At 43.2% G+C, this 14,715-nt stretch overlaps 1 protein-coding gene across 7 annotated transcripts in view; it reads left to right on the forward strand.

Annotated features, from left to right (window-relative positions):
- The first annotated feature begins 657 nt into the window (after positions 1-657).
- Positions 658-14,715, forward strand: part of CYRIA (CYFIP related Rac1 interactor A) — a 55,935-nt gene continuing 41,877 nt past the window's right edge. For 6 of the 7 annotated variants that reach the window (XM_074538076.1, XM_074538072.1, XM_074538071.1 and 3 more), the window contains exon 1: positions 658-798. The gene's annotated coding sequence lies outside the window, so the exon portion shown is untranslated. The remainder of the gene's footprint in view (positions 799-14,715) is intronic. The other variant, XM_074538073.1, reaches the window with a different exon arrangement.

Consider the following 14,715-nt stretch of genomic DNA (forward strand, 5'->3'; position numbering starts at 1 on the left):
ACTGTACTTCTAATATTGCCACTTTTTGTTTTGTTTCTCTTTTCTTGCTTTCTCACTCTAAATGACGCACAGACTGGCTTTTGGGGAAGGGAGAAACCAAGCGCTGCACAGCCGTTCTGGCGACTTTAACCTCATTTAACCCTCAGCACAGCAAGAGGAAGTACAAAGTATTTTCAAGAGCTGTGAATGGGCTCAGATCTAGTTTTGACGTCTTGAGGAAGCGCTGCCTTCTGCAAAGCCAGAAACACACAAAAAAAATGTATGTGAAGTTCGAACTCCAGGGTTCAGAGTCGCAGAATCACACAGAAACCGTCCCGTCCCACTTCCCCCCACCCCACAACAGAGGCCACCGGCGAGAGGGGGATGGGATGCCTGCGGAACGGGGAGGGTTTGGGGCAGCGCCGATGTCCCCGGGCGGGGCGCAGCGCGGGTGACAGTCACACGCACCCTGCCCTGATCCCGCCGAGCGGACAGCCCGGCGCCCCGACCCGCCGCCTGGGGAGCCAGGGGGTGTCCGTGTACGGTCCGCACGGGGTGGGAGACCCATCCCTGTCTCCATCCCCATCCCCATCGGAGGGCGCCTCGCCCCGCGGCGGCGGGAGGCGGGTCCGGGGGAGCCGCGCCCGGGGCGGCCGCCGGCGGGAGCCGCACGCAGCCACCGCGGGGCGGGGCGGCTCTGCCAGCGTCGCGCTGGGCCGGGCGGGCTGGGCCGCGCCGCAGCGCCGGCGGCTGATTCGGAGGCGGCGGCGGGGGATGGACGAGGGTACCTGTGGCGGCCAGCGGCGACGGGCGGCCCAGGTAAGAGCGGGGCGGCACGGCGGAGCCCGGGGCTGCGTGGGGTGGGGGCTGAGCCGCCTCTGCTGCTCCTTCTCTCGGCGCCCCCGCATCGCGGCGGGGCGGGGACGGCGCGCTGCAGCCCCGGAGTCTCCCCGCTCCCCTCGCCCTCTGAGCCTGCTCAGCCGCCTTTGTGCCCGTTCCCCGGCCCCGAGGCGCCCTCCCCGAGGTGCCCCTGCCCCTCGCACCGGGGGTGCTGCGGGCGGTGGCGGGAGGGACACGGCCAACTGTTGCCTGGGAAGCGCCGGCCCCGGAGCGCTGCCAGCGGCCCCGGGGCGGGGAGCGCCGGGGGCTAGCTTCGCCCCCAGCCCCGCTTGGAGAGGCATCGGGTGCGGTGCGAGCCCGAGCCGAGGTTCCCGATTGGCCTCACCGAGCCGGGGAGGCGCTTTCCCGGCTACTGGGCTCTCCCCGGTGGACATCTCCGGGTTTTCGGTGCCGGCCGGTCGGGCCGGAGCCGCCGCGGCTGCAGGGACGAGCAGCGCCCTGGCGGAGCCGGCCGTGCCCGCGGCTGGGCCTGGGGAGCCCCGGGCTGGCCCAGGCTGTCGGTCAGACCGCGCGTCGCTGTGCCTGCCTGCGCTGAGTGCGGCGGGGAGGGCGGGGGGCAAAGGGAGATTAGGCTTCAAACTTTGATTACACCGAAAACTTTCTATTCCAGCGGCTGGTGATTGCAGGGTGCCATAAGCGTGGTGTTTTCAGAGGGATGTACCTAGACAGGAGGTGAAAGACAGGCTCTGTAATGCTGCATTCATCTCGTTTAAATTGCTGTCCATGTTGGGAGGTGTTACAGCGGACAGATAGCACGCTTGTATCTGTTATTCCTATTACTGTTTTTCTCTTCATTTGATTCCAAGACCGTTTAGTTTTATTTATCTTTATCTGGGGTTTGTTTTGCTAAGGTCTCAGTAACACATTGTGCTACTGTGTAAAATCGAATGCTCCGTAATTCACTGGCAACACAGCGAGGCTCTTAACTGCACAGGCTTTCAGTGGTGCTGCTAATAACTTGCCGAGGGTGGTGATGTGAGTTGATTTCCAGCCTGTTCCTGGTCTCTAATTGCCATACAGACCATCTTTACACTGCATTTTTGTTACCAGTTCTAAAGTCAGTTTATATATGTTTGGGGAAAGGGTGGGTTAAGGGGGACAGAGATATCTTTGCTTTGCTTCTTCTGTTTTGATCATCTGCAAGGCCATAAAAGAATTAAAATTACTTTGGCAGTGGGGGGGATTTGGAATGAAATGCTGTCGTGTAATGAGGTTGCCTTGTGGGCAAAGGTTTTCACATGCTCAGCACAGCTCTACAAAAATACCCCGACTCCTGTTACACAGGGAAGAACTGAGCTGATACTTCCTTTTTCTCTGTTATGGTAACTTTCGTATTTCTATAACATGTAAGGAAGACTGTTACATCAGCAATATACTTTTTAAAAGTAATTTTTAAAATAAACCTTGAAAATTTAAGTCTCTTTTCTACTCTTCTGTAATACCCCCAATCCTTCATCTCACCAGGCCCAAATTAAAAATTAATTATAAACTCCTACTGTTTCCTATGGTACACTTTAAAATAAATGTTTTAATGAAAATAAATTATAGATTATGGGAATATCATGAAAGGTTTGACTTAATTTTATAATGAGCATAGAGTAGCAACCATGAATAAAATTCTAAGAATTTTATTTTTCAACTTAAACTGCTGTAGTATAGTTTAACTGCTGGTCTTTAAAGTTTCACTCAATGTAAACTGTGGCAAGTATAAGCAAGGCTCTCTGAGTTACTTACATGGTTTCTCAAAGACTGTGCAATATTTTACTGTATTCTGTTCTGTACTTCTTCAGTACCCTCCTGTGCTGCTTTAGTGCAGTGATGCTTTGTTTTTTCCCCCCAAGAACTTCTGCTCTTAAAAACTGAAAATAAACAAACCACAAGCGATTGAAAAGACAATGTATATCAGTAATTAGAATAAAACCCCCTTGATTAAGTCAGAAAGGAAAAATGGTGATCATCTTGGATACTATTGCATAATTACTGTTGTCAGATGTCATTTTGCCATGACAGTGAGTCTGTAGTGAATTTTACAGTGCTGAGAAGATAATTCATTGTTAGTGTGCTTAGCTTGTCCTCATGACATCACTTTTGACGCTGTTTTGTCAGGCTGAAATATCTGGTCCTCAGCAGTATGGCAGCCTTACAAAGGCATTGAGGATTTGCATGTGCAGTATGTTGCAGAGTTCCACATTGTGTGATATACAAAACGAGCTTAAATGCTATATGTTATGTAGATGAATAACCATTTCTGTACTTTGACAGAAATAATATTTTGTAGGTGTACAGGTACTATAAGTAAGATCTGTTTATCATATTTTTATCTACTTCCAAATGCCATTCCAATTAGAGTTTTTGGAGAAAGCAGAATATTTTTTTGTAGAATTACTGACATTCTTGAGCACTAGATGTATATTACATGCAGTAGCACATGAAGTTAATCATTCAACTCACATTTTATACAAACTAGAAAAATGCTATTCTATGTCTAAGCCCTGTATATGATCCAGACATCATTAAGTCTCCCGTTAAAATCCCTGGAGACAAACAGGGTATTTTATTGGGACCTATAATGTCAGTGGATAGAGGTGTATGAATGCTAACAATGTATGTTAATTTGAAGCAGCCAAACATCTTAGTGTTTCCTCTGTACTGAATTCAGTATGTATTTGGATCCATTTCAGTATTATCAATCATTCTTTTAGCAGTGCTTTCTACTCGTGTTATCTAGGAATGCAAAACAGTAACACTAAATCAGAGAAAACAGTTTGAGAGGCATGAATTAAAATATTTAATATATGGGGCAGTTTGAGAGCTGCAAAAAATGCAGTCATAAATTTGAATTTTGTTGTTTAAATTAAAATTGTAATAGAAGCTGCTCTGCACTCGTGTGAATGATGACAAGAGCAATCTGAATGATTTGAGCTATAGAGGTCCTAATTGTTATGAAGTACCAGGAATTTGCCATTCTTCTACTTAGACAGAATTCCAATTCCTGCTTTCAATTAAAATGAAAAACGTGTCTTATTTTCTATCTTTACATACTGCTCAATACAAGTTCTTGATTTAAACTGGTAGCAGCAGCTGATCCTACAGAAAAAAATAACAGTAATAGGTATAGGACATAACCTTTCAGGACTCAGCCAGTGCAGCACTGACACACAAGTGCTTGAAAGATTTATATTTAGTATTTTATTTTATTTAGTATTTTATTAGGTTTAAAATGTTTAGAAATGATGCCAGCATGAAGATACCAGCTATGAGATTTAAACATCACTCAGACTTAACTCAGGAATGGTTACTTTGGCATGCTAACAACTGAAATACTCTTGTCTAATCTATGAACTTGTCAATAGACTTGAAAACCAGTGCTCTGAGGGACTTCTTTCTGCATATTACCTTTTTTTGTTCTGTCCATGACAGTACTTCTATAGTGCTTTTCATTGTGGATGAGTTGACAGATTTTAACATGTTTTGGATGACCAGCAGTGCAAAAGATGAAGCTAATGCATAAGTCCTAGTTTTATCTTTGAGTAAATCTGTGTAAGGAATTTGCAATGTTTATAATGTGTGAAACACTAATTTTGAAGGTTCCAGTAGCAGAGCAGATTGTGGTGTTAAGTGTGCCTATCAAAAGTACCAGTCTGGTTTGGTTCAAGTCTTGGGTTATTAAATGTGATTAGTGAACCTGTGTTCCTCAGGCCTTGTGAAGAGCCTCCATAACATCCATTCAGCATGGGAGTTGTCGTGACTAGAATGTGGCATGGAGCATGCTGAAATGTTCAGTTTGATCCCATTTGTTGTGATGAGCTCAGGATGACAGAGAGCAAGTTCTCACAATATAAAAACTCTGTGGAGGTGGTTTGGTGTTTGTAAGGGAATGTGTAGACTTAAACTGACATTTTAGATAAAAGTCATTCTGTACTGTCCTGTATCTCTCTGATACACATAGGTTTAACTTAAAGTTTAAATAGTTGTTAGAAGCTTTCTTATATATAATTTATGGGATTTGTCGAGGGGGGGAAATTCTTCTCTCTGCTGTATTACTGCCTGAGTTCATAAATTATTTGAGTGGCCTATTTTACAACTAGATGCCTCAAAGCTGAGGTTGATGGTCCTAAAACCCATGTCTGAAAGCACACTTTTCTACATTTTTTACTGTGAAGAAAATGAGATGCACAGTTCTGCATCCATTCATAGCTGTTAACCACTGAGACTGTTCTGGAGAGTGGAATCTCTCTCCTGCCTCACTGCCTTTGGCATCCAGAGATGGGAATGTTCCCTCAGGATTAGAAAAACTTGTTTTGCTAAGAAATAAGTGTAATCTATTTACTCAAACTTGAGTAAAAGCATTTGTGATTATGTTAATCTCTCTTCATGTTTTATGGTGCATTAGTTGCATCACCCATTCATCAAGTGTGACAGTTTATTCTCTGTCCTTTTTAGCTTTAAGCACCTTGAGCTCACATCACCCTCTTCCCAAGAGACTGAAACAAACGGAGTGTCATAAGCTGTCCTTTATTTCACCTGCAACCTCTGGAAAAAAAAAAAAAATAAAAACAGTAATTAGGCCAGAGGCCTAAACTCCTGCCCTGTGATTAAGGCGTTCAGGTGAGGGAAATCTAGTTTCTATGGGTGTTTCATTCTTTAATCCAGTAAATATTTTTCCATTTCAAAACTTCTGCAGGAATAGTCTTAGGACAGACAATAGCCTGTGGTTTAGGGCTCTGCCCTGGTGTGCAGAGATGTGGTTGGGAGGCAGTCTCTCAACCTGAGAGGAGCCTGCCACCCACTTCTACTTCCTCTGTGGCTGCTTTCCTGATGCTGTTAAATAGCTCCGTGGTGCTTGAGAGCATGCTCCTGCCCTCTCATCCGAAACTTCAAATTGCATGACTCCTTTCCTCAGGAGCTTGTGAAAGGAATGTATCTTGCTACTAGAGAAGCCTGAGGGTTTTACAACCCTTTTTAATAACATAGGTACCTCTTGAGCTTCCAGGAATAGGTGACATCAGTTTAAGGTACAGCCTTCACAACTTTCTTACCTATTAGGTTAGGTGGCTTCCTGCTTGCTATCCCAGTTATCTTACTTTCCCTTCTATACCCAAATTTGTTGCAGCCATGCTCAAAATTCTCTTGTGAGTCCAACTTGGTTTCTAGACTTATATGGATAAGTAAATCTAGGAAGAGTGTGGATTTTGAAGGGATGAAGGCCAGACTTTGGCAAGACTGAGGACTTCTGGAGAAAGTCTTTTGGTTTTAGGATGCAGTTTGAGTCCGGTTTGATTCAGTTGTCCAGTGTAAATGTTTTGTCCTGGATGAGATGCTTTGCAACAACTGTTGCATCTATACTTGGTTAGCAGGCATAGGAGGCCAGAAGACCCATGTCCTGCATAGACCCATGTCCTGGAGCACCTACTGGGATATTTCAAAACAGCTCATTATTATTTGCTTCTGCAACTGAACGGAGCCCAGTAGTGTCCTAGGAGTATTGTTGCCTAAGCTGTATGTGGTTATTCAGAGAAGTGAGAGGAAAGGGTTGTTTTCATGTTTTTCAAAGATATTTCAGAGCAAACCTGGTTTCTGTTTTATTTTCTTATTGTGAGTGTATTTAATACCTAGCTTGATCATTATAATTTTCATTTTGCAGCTGCCCCAGATAAAATCTGGAAGGTTAGCTTGAGTTAATGGCTTTCTGGAAAGAGGGGAGAAGGTTCATCTTCTGGCTTCTCTCATGCATGTTAATAATGGTATGGAGCTGTGGGGGAAAAATTCATTACTGGTTTTTTTAGCTGTTATCAGAATGCTGAGTGATGGTGCCACTTACAGAGCAGAACTGGTTTTAGAGAAGAAGGAAAATTCTCTCTGGTAACTGGTCCTTATGATTCTATCTCCAGTAAATTGATTCCAGAGTTGTATTTAAATAGCCTCCATGGGAGACATACAGTAATATTTATTTCGTATAGGTGATCTGTTGGTCCTAATTTTTCAGAGGGCATTGCTGTAATGCTGGGGAAACTGAGGAGGAAGTAATGGCAAGGGGAAAATTCGATAACATTTCTCAGAGTTGTTGAGATCTCTCTAGATTTGAGAAGGCTAGATTGTTAAATTTGTTATGTTTTATTTCCAGGAACAGTCTAATTTTGTCTCAGTTGTACTTTGTCCCACCCACATACACACAGTCTGTACTGTATTGCTCTGTAATTGCAGTATTTTGCTTCAAGGATCATCTGTAGGCAGTTGGCGATTTCTTCACATACAGATTTCATGATGGACGTTGGCATCTTTAGAAGCTTCTGGAAATAAGTCTGTAATCCTCTCCCTAAGAATGGAATGGTGGCAGAGGAAATGGGTTCTGATATCTTGTAACTCTTTTCCTTATTTTTTTATTATTAAAGCACAAAAGCCCTGTAAGACTGACTGGAATGCTTCCCTCTCCCAAGGCTGTGCTGCAGCAGGGCTCTGTAATACCAATTACTGCAGGGATGGTTTTGCTGTTCCAGATGAGATCATGATGGGGGTGCTGGAAAATGAGTCGCCCTTAAAATGTATTTTATGCTCTGAATACATTACAGATTGTGTTATTATAGTGCAATACTTAGGTCTTTGGGGTTTATGTTTTTAGTTAGTGGAGGTGTTAAAAAATCCACTAAGAATTTTTTATCAATGTCTCTTGTATTCAACAGGAAAACAGAAAATATTTCCTGATCTTGAAGTATTTTGGGACTGTGTTGCCTGTAGAACTGATTTGTATTTCTGTAGCTAGATAATCTTCCTGCTTTTACTTATTTTATTTTTTCCCAGAAAGACAAGGTCATATCACACATATTAGAGGTCCTAGATGTATAGATAATATGTTTGTCCAGTTTTATACTGTGAGCCTGAAAATGATTGGGGTCTGACTACTTATGCCTTTGTTTTCCAGAGATTTTGATTCATTAAGGCACAGACAGTATCATGTTGTCCTTTACTGAACTAGAAGTAAAACTGCCAAAAAAAAATCCCCTTTTGTTCTGCTGCTGAGGAACACTGTGGGCTGCCAAATCCTGACAGTCTGAGTCACAATTGTAATAAAGTGTTTGTACTTTGTCGGTTGCTGTTATTCAGTGTCTTCTAATTTATTCATAAGGCAAAGGGACACCTACAGATTTTAAATACTACTTTTTAAAGAAATAGTCAGTGTTTATAAAGAAATAACATTTGTCAATAGAGAATTAAATGCACTGTAGTTAACACTTGAAAGCTTCTTAGGAGTAAATAGTTAATCTTTAACAATAAGAAATATACATATATGCATGTATTTAACAAATTCCATGTTTCATGTAAGAGCAATGCTAGACTTCAAAAAATGATGGGATTATTTTAAACTCCTTACTGAACTCTGTTGTTTTGGCCCTCTGATCTGACCTTATAATGATCTGATAACCAGAGAGACTGCTTCCTTCCTAAAAAAAAAAGCCAAAAAAAAAACCCAAAAAAAGTTTTAAGGACAGGGCCTGTGACCCTGGAAATGCTTATCTACATTTAGCTTTGAAGTGTGTGGGTTTTGACCCAGCAAGCCTAGCTCATGTAATTAAATTCAGTTGTTTTCAGCATCACTTCCAAACAAAGCAGTCAAGTTCTAGTAGTCAAATTAAGTTGTAATAGTCACATATAACTCAGAATGAGCATGCATAAAAAGCTGGAGGAAGGCAGGGTGGCTCTGCCTCAGTGGTGGTACCTGTAAGGCTGACAGGTGTGTTCCACGACCCACAGCAGGTGTTCTGTCCGTGACCATGTGCACATGGTGGTTCTCTGGCTGATGGATCCTGCTGCCTGTGCTTGGGTGGGAGGTGGGAGTACTTACAAGTTCTGGATCCCATCACCTGTTCATGGAGAGGAGGTGGGTTTCTATATAATTTCTCAATACTGTAGCTGTTATGGATGTGAGTCCTCATATTGTCTAGTATCAGTTATTGCGGCAGAAACAATGATTCCTTTCTTTCCATTGACAACATAACAATAAGGCTTTTATTCTCGATACATAGGGAATTTTGTGTGTCATTTACCTTTCCCTATATTGAGCTAATGAAATTTACACAGTTCTTGCTCTCAAAAAAAATACCAAATTGGCTAAACTGGATTATTAATTACTTTCCCCGATTCTGTCTCATAGAGCTGCTGGTGAAAAGCGCCGAGGTGTGTGTGGGTGGTAGGCACTGGGGCAGTGTGGGGCACTGTGGCAATTCTTGCAGCAGAAAGTACTATAATTTTAATTGCTGCTCAGTGTCATACTATCACTACAGCTGTTTCCCAAAGAAGAGGTTTGCCTGCTCTTGACAGGACATTCACACAAAGGAAGGAGATGGTACATAAGCAAATGCAAATATATTACATGCCTTCTATCCTTTGGTTTTTAATACATGCTGTGGTGACGAGTTCAGTGTGAAACACTCAGTGACATGTAATTATATATGCATTAAGTGGATGTTGATTCATGGTGTCCCTCTCTGAGAGTACCTATTCATAATGCGCTGAGGTAGGGATGCGAGAGGAGCAGCACAGCTCTGAGCTGCTTAATTCATGTGGCACTGCAGTCCCGCTCAGCTGCTGACTTCCTTTATCCTTTTTTTTTGCCCATAAAAGGAGAAAAGTGCTGCCATATGACTCTCTTTAGAGAGAATCACAAGATGAGGTTGGGGCCAGAGGGAGGGAGTGGTGAGGGGGAAGTTATTCAGGTAGCTTTGTTTCTTGTACATGATACAAAACATTCTGCTTTCTGTGTTTATTTCTGTGGTACTACTAGCAAAGTATGTTGTAGTATTTCCTTCAACTGACATTGCAATCAGACGTTTAATTCTTATAATAACTTCTTTTTTTTTTTTTTTCTTTTGCTTTTCCATGGATGAGAGATTCTGAAGGGAAGGGATATAAATGAGTTTGGAAGGAGATAACTTCAGTTCTTAGGGATTAGGCTGTCCTCCAAACTTGCAGACAGTTTCCTGCTGGTTGTTAAGGAGTGACTGTATGTGGTATTCTCCCATCTTGTGCCAGTGACTGTAGGTAGGCATGCCTGAATTCATTGCCTAATTTTGCACTGTTAAAAAGCTTCATCTCCGGTTTTTCCAGAAAGCAGACTAATTAGGTGATTCTCTGAAGATTTGCTCAGAGATCAAATCTGGACCACTCTGTGCCTTTTCACAAAGTCCTTGAGCTCTCTTACTCTGCAGTCTCTCAGTGACTCTTTTACAGTAAAGCAAGAATTGCCTGCCTTCCTTTGGCATATTGTGACAAAAAGCACAGCCCTCCCACTGATAAGGGTCACAGTTTTTCCACAGAGTGAAGGCAATTAGCAGCTCTGAATGAGTTCCACCCAGTTTCTGGCATGGGTTACTGGATGGTGTTTGATGGGCTACTGATTCTGCATCAGAGTGCTCAGCAAGCACCAGGATGGTCAACTCTCAACCATGCTGCCAGCTAAAGTCCTGTGTGTGTTCAAAGCCATCTCTGAGTCAATGATTCACAGTATTGATCAGCTTGGGTTTAGTCAGCCTTGCTGTTCCCTTTATTTACTGATGCTGTGAAGTGATTTGACATGGGAACATACAAATCAGCTGTCTCTCTTCTTGCTCAGTCCAAAACAAGAAGTTTTAGAAATCACAGCAGAATATCTGTGCAAACCAGACTTTTTTCTTTGACAATTAAGGAGATCTTCAACCCAAACGTTTACTTTCATACAAAGTGAAGCATTTCGTCAAGGAGTCCGAAGGGATCTGGAGAAAATTGAGATCTTACTAATGAACAGTCATTTCCTACATTTCCTAACATCACCCTTGCTATCACTGTAGGTATCCTGGGGAGAGAGCAAAAGGACCATACTAATTATGTATCTAAAATAATCTCTTTTTCTCTAGCTGTTGGTTTTTGGCTTTTTCTTTTTCTTTTTTTTTTTTTTTTTTTTTTTTTTACGTCAGAGCTAGGATGTAGGCCAAGATCTGTGAAAAACAGATGTCTGTCTCATGCCTACAGTGTTATCATCACTGGGATTTAATAAATTTGTTAGTTCATGTATGTGGGTGGATTTTTATTGTGTTATAGACTTCTGGTAGTTTTTCTTGAAAGATCAGACAGTTTTCTGGTTTATTGGAGTGATGGTCTTTAGTTGAGTGTTGATGTCATTGTTGAGATGTATTTGTCATCTTTTCGTCTCTTTGGAAGACTGAAATTGTACCTGTAGTTGAAAGCACTACAGTTAAAGTATTCACAGGTAAATCAGAGTTTACGAGTTCATCTGGGACTATTAAATTGGAGCAGATGGTTATTAGGTAGATTATTAGGTGGACTCACTGGACCAGATTGGCAGCTGGTATTGCAACAGTTATAAATGGGTGCTCAAGATTTTACAGAGTAATAAGCAGTTTTGTCAATATTGCCATGGGTTGACCCTGGTTGGGTGGCAGGTGCCCACCAAAGCTGCTCTGTCACTGCCCTCCTCAGCTGGCAGAGAACAGAAAACATAGTGAAAAGCTTGTGGCTTGAGATAAGGGCAGAGAGAGAGATCCCTCATCAGTGACTGTCATGGGCAAAACAGGCTCCACCTGGGGAAATTAGTTTAACTTACTACCAGTCATATCAGAGTAGGATATTGAGAAATAAACCCAAATCTTAAAACACCTTCTTCCCACCACCCTCTTCCTGTGCTCAACTTCACTGTCAATTTTTCTACTTCTTTCCCTCAAAAATGAGAGAAGAAGGAGAACGGAGGTTGCAGTCAGTTCAGCCTACCTCTGCCACTCCTTCCTCCTGACATTCTTTCTCTTCTCCAGCATGGGCCACCTCTCACAGGAGACAGTTCTTCATAAACTTTTCTAATTTGGGTCCTTCTCATGGCCTGCAGTTTTTCATGAAGTGTTCTAGTGTGAACCGTCCCAAGGGATGCAGTCCCTCAGGAACAGGCTGTTCCAGCATGGGTCCCCCATGGGGTCACAAGTGCTGCCAGCAAATGTCCTCCTCTCTCCATAGCCACAGGTCCTACCAGGAGCCTGTTCCAGGTAGGCTTCCCACAGGGTCACAGCCTCCTTCAGGCACCCACAGCTCCACTGTGGGGCCTCCATGGGCTGCAGGTGGATCTATGCTCCCCCATGGTCCTTCATTGGCTGCAGGGGCACAGCTGCCTCTCCATGGGCTGCAGGTGGATCTCTGCTCCCCTGTGTGTCTCCATGGGCTCTGTGAGCACAGCTGCCTCTCCATGGGCTGCACCAGGGGCTGTGGGGGAATCTCTGCTCCAGCACCTGGAGCACCTCCTGCCCCTCCTTCTGCACTGGCCTTGGCAGGGCTATTTGTGCTCATGTTCTCACTTTCTCTTCAGCTGCTCTTCTGCAGCAGATTTTCCCCCTTAAGTCAGTTATGCCAGAGGTGCTGCCACCATCACTGATGGGGTTGGCCTTGGCCAGTGGCAAGTTGTATCATCCCATCCTGTTCCCCTTCACTGCCCTCCCCACTACCAAAACCTGGCCATGGAAACCCAGTACACAGTGCCACTGCACTTAAAGACTCCAAAGTGAGGAGTTGGCACTGAGGATGATGATCTGTGGGTCAGCAGTTGTGAAAGAGTTGTATGTTTTTGTATTGTCAGAATGATTTTTCAGTCCCCTATGACACTGCATAATCACATCTATACAAAGTTTTACACACAGTAATTCTTGCCAAGTACAATATTTACATCCATATTTGCACCACGGTAGTTGTGTTTTCCTTTGGAAAGTTTTATATGTGTCTCTTGTCTTTACAACAACTTCTTGCTTGTGTTCCTTTTTGTGCAAAATAAGGGTAAATGCTTTCAATTCAGGTTTGCATGAATTTTTAAGAAGTAATTAATTTGGGAATTCTGACTTAGACATAAAAAAACCAAATTTGTGAAGACGTATATAAATTTGTGAATTATTGAAATAAACCCACAGATTTGTTCCGAAAACGCTGATCTTGTAAGATGAATTTCTTCCTTGCCCATCACTCCTATGTGGGTGAAGTGTGGAGAAGCAGAATCTCAGCTGTGCATTGGAATGCAGTTGATAGAGCTATGCCCATTCTATACCAGCTGACAATCAGGACTAATGTGGTACTGGAAGCAGTCCAGGCTTGCCGAAATTAAGAAATCAGATGCTCGTGTTCAGTCCATCTGAACACATTAAAAAGCTCCAAAACCTAGAGAGTGCAGATTTTCTTGTGTGCCGCATATGATACTCATTGTGGAAACACAAATGCTCAGATATTACATGATTTTGTGATTCTGTTTCCCTGATTTGAGAGCAACAGCCACCTAGGCAAGGGTGATCTGTTAATTCTGAAACACATTTGGCCATTCATGGAATTAACTTCCATATTAACTAATAAACGTGATGTTCTCCAGAAACAACTGAGTACTGTATTTGTGATGCATATTCATAGCAGGAACTAAATAAGGAGTGGGCATGGCATGCAACTCTACTGTTACATTTTTAGTCCTGCTCATGACACAGTTTTGTTCTATGCCAGCTAACACTCTCCCAGATAATGCCCAAGCGTAGTTCTGGGGTTGGGAGAGACGGTGGACTGTTTCCAAAAGTCTGTTTGGATCTGGCTGGGCTGTATGGAGGAGTAGGATTTTAGTTGTCCAGCTACAAGCTGTAACGTGTTTGCTAGTTCCAAGCCCAGAACATGGCTGTGTGCCCTGGTCTGTTTTATTTTTTGACATATATGTGGCCACAGATCCTGCTTTCCAGGAAGCTGGGATTCAGCAGCTTCTTTAGGGAGGCAGTAGCAGCATTGTCAGTGTGTGCTTAGGAAGGTAGAAGAACAATTCTTTCAAGCCTGGAAGTTAGAAGCTGTCTGGGAAGCTGGAAAAATGAGCCAGAGCAACTTGAAATCATGGAATAATTGAGTTTCATATTTGTTTTATAAGACAAGCCCCAGAGAATACACAAGTATAATCAGCCATTTTGAAAGCACTTGTTTAAAAAATATATATATATTTGAAGAATTATGGCCTGGCATTTTAAATCAAAATTAATGACCTGAGTATTAAGCAGATGGCATCTACAATGTCCTCAACCAGAGGATGTAAATCCTGGCAGTAGAGTGAAACTTAACCTAAGCTTTGCTTTCTGTTAGCTAAAGGAGCAGTGCTAGTGCAAACCTGAGTTGTCATGATCCTTAGCTTTTCCCTGGAGAATCCCTGTCTTCAGCAGATGTCTCAGCCCTCTTCTAATTGTCTGTTTGCCTCCTGTCTAGGAGGTGCAAGTCTAACCTTCTATTTAGCAAAAACTGTAGGGTGTGAAGTTTTGAGTGTGGGTGGTTTTTTCTTTAAGCAGTGTTAAAGCTATTAGCATCCTAATGACTTAACAGTGTCTGGTCCGACAGACAACTCGGGGGTTGACTCTAGTCCGTGGGGCTCAGCCATTTGTCTCACCACCTCGCTCCTACAGGACATGAGGAATAGCTCTTGGGATGGCATGGGCTTCTTGTTATGTGTTCCTCCAGCTGGCTGTGCTCCAGCGATCAGAAACTGACCTCCCAGTGCCCGCATGGACAGTGCCATTCCTGGGCTGGCAATTCCTGCTGCAGTTTGTGCTTTGAGGGTTGTGTGGGGAGAGCATCAAAGCTCAGATCAGGATGCTCTAAGGATGAACTGCCCTGAATTGCTGGGATTGCCGTTGCCATCTCTTGCATTTTTCTGCATAAGATAGAAATAGTACCAGATTGGTAGTAGAGTTTTTAATGAGTCTGTGGTTTTTTCAGTTTTTACATTGATAAGTGTGTTCAGTTGCTGCTCCTTTTTTCGGTTTTTTATTTTAAATCAGAATAAAACTCGTTGCTTTGTTTTGG

Source organism: Zonotrichia albicollis, chromosome 3 (assembly GCF_047830755.1).
Source record: "Zonotrichia albicollis isolate bZonAlb1 chromosome 3, bZonAlb1.hap1, whole genome shotgun sequence".
Taxonomy (NCBI): domain Eukaryota; kingdom Metazoa; phylum Chordata; class Aves; order Passeriformes; family Passerellidae; genus Zonotrichia; species Zonotrichia albicollis.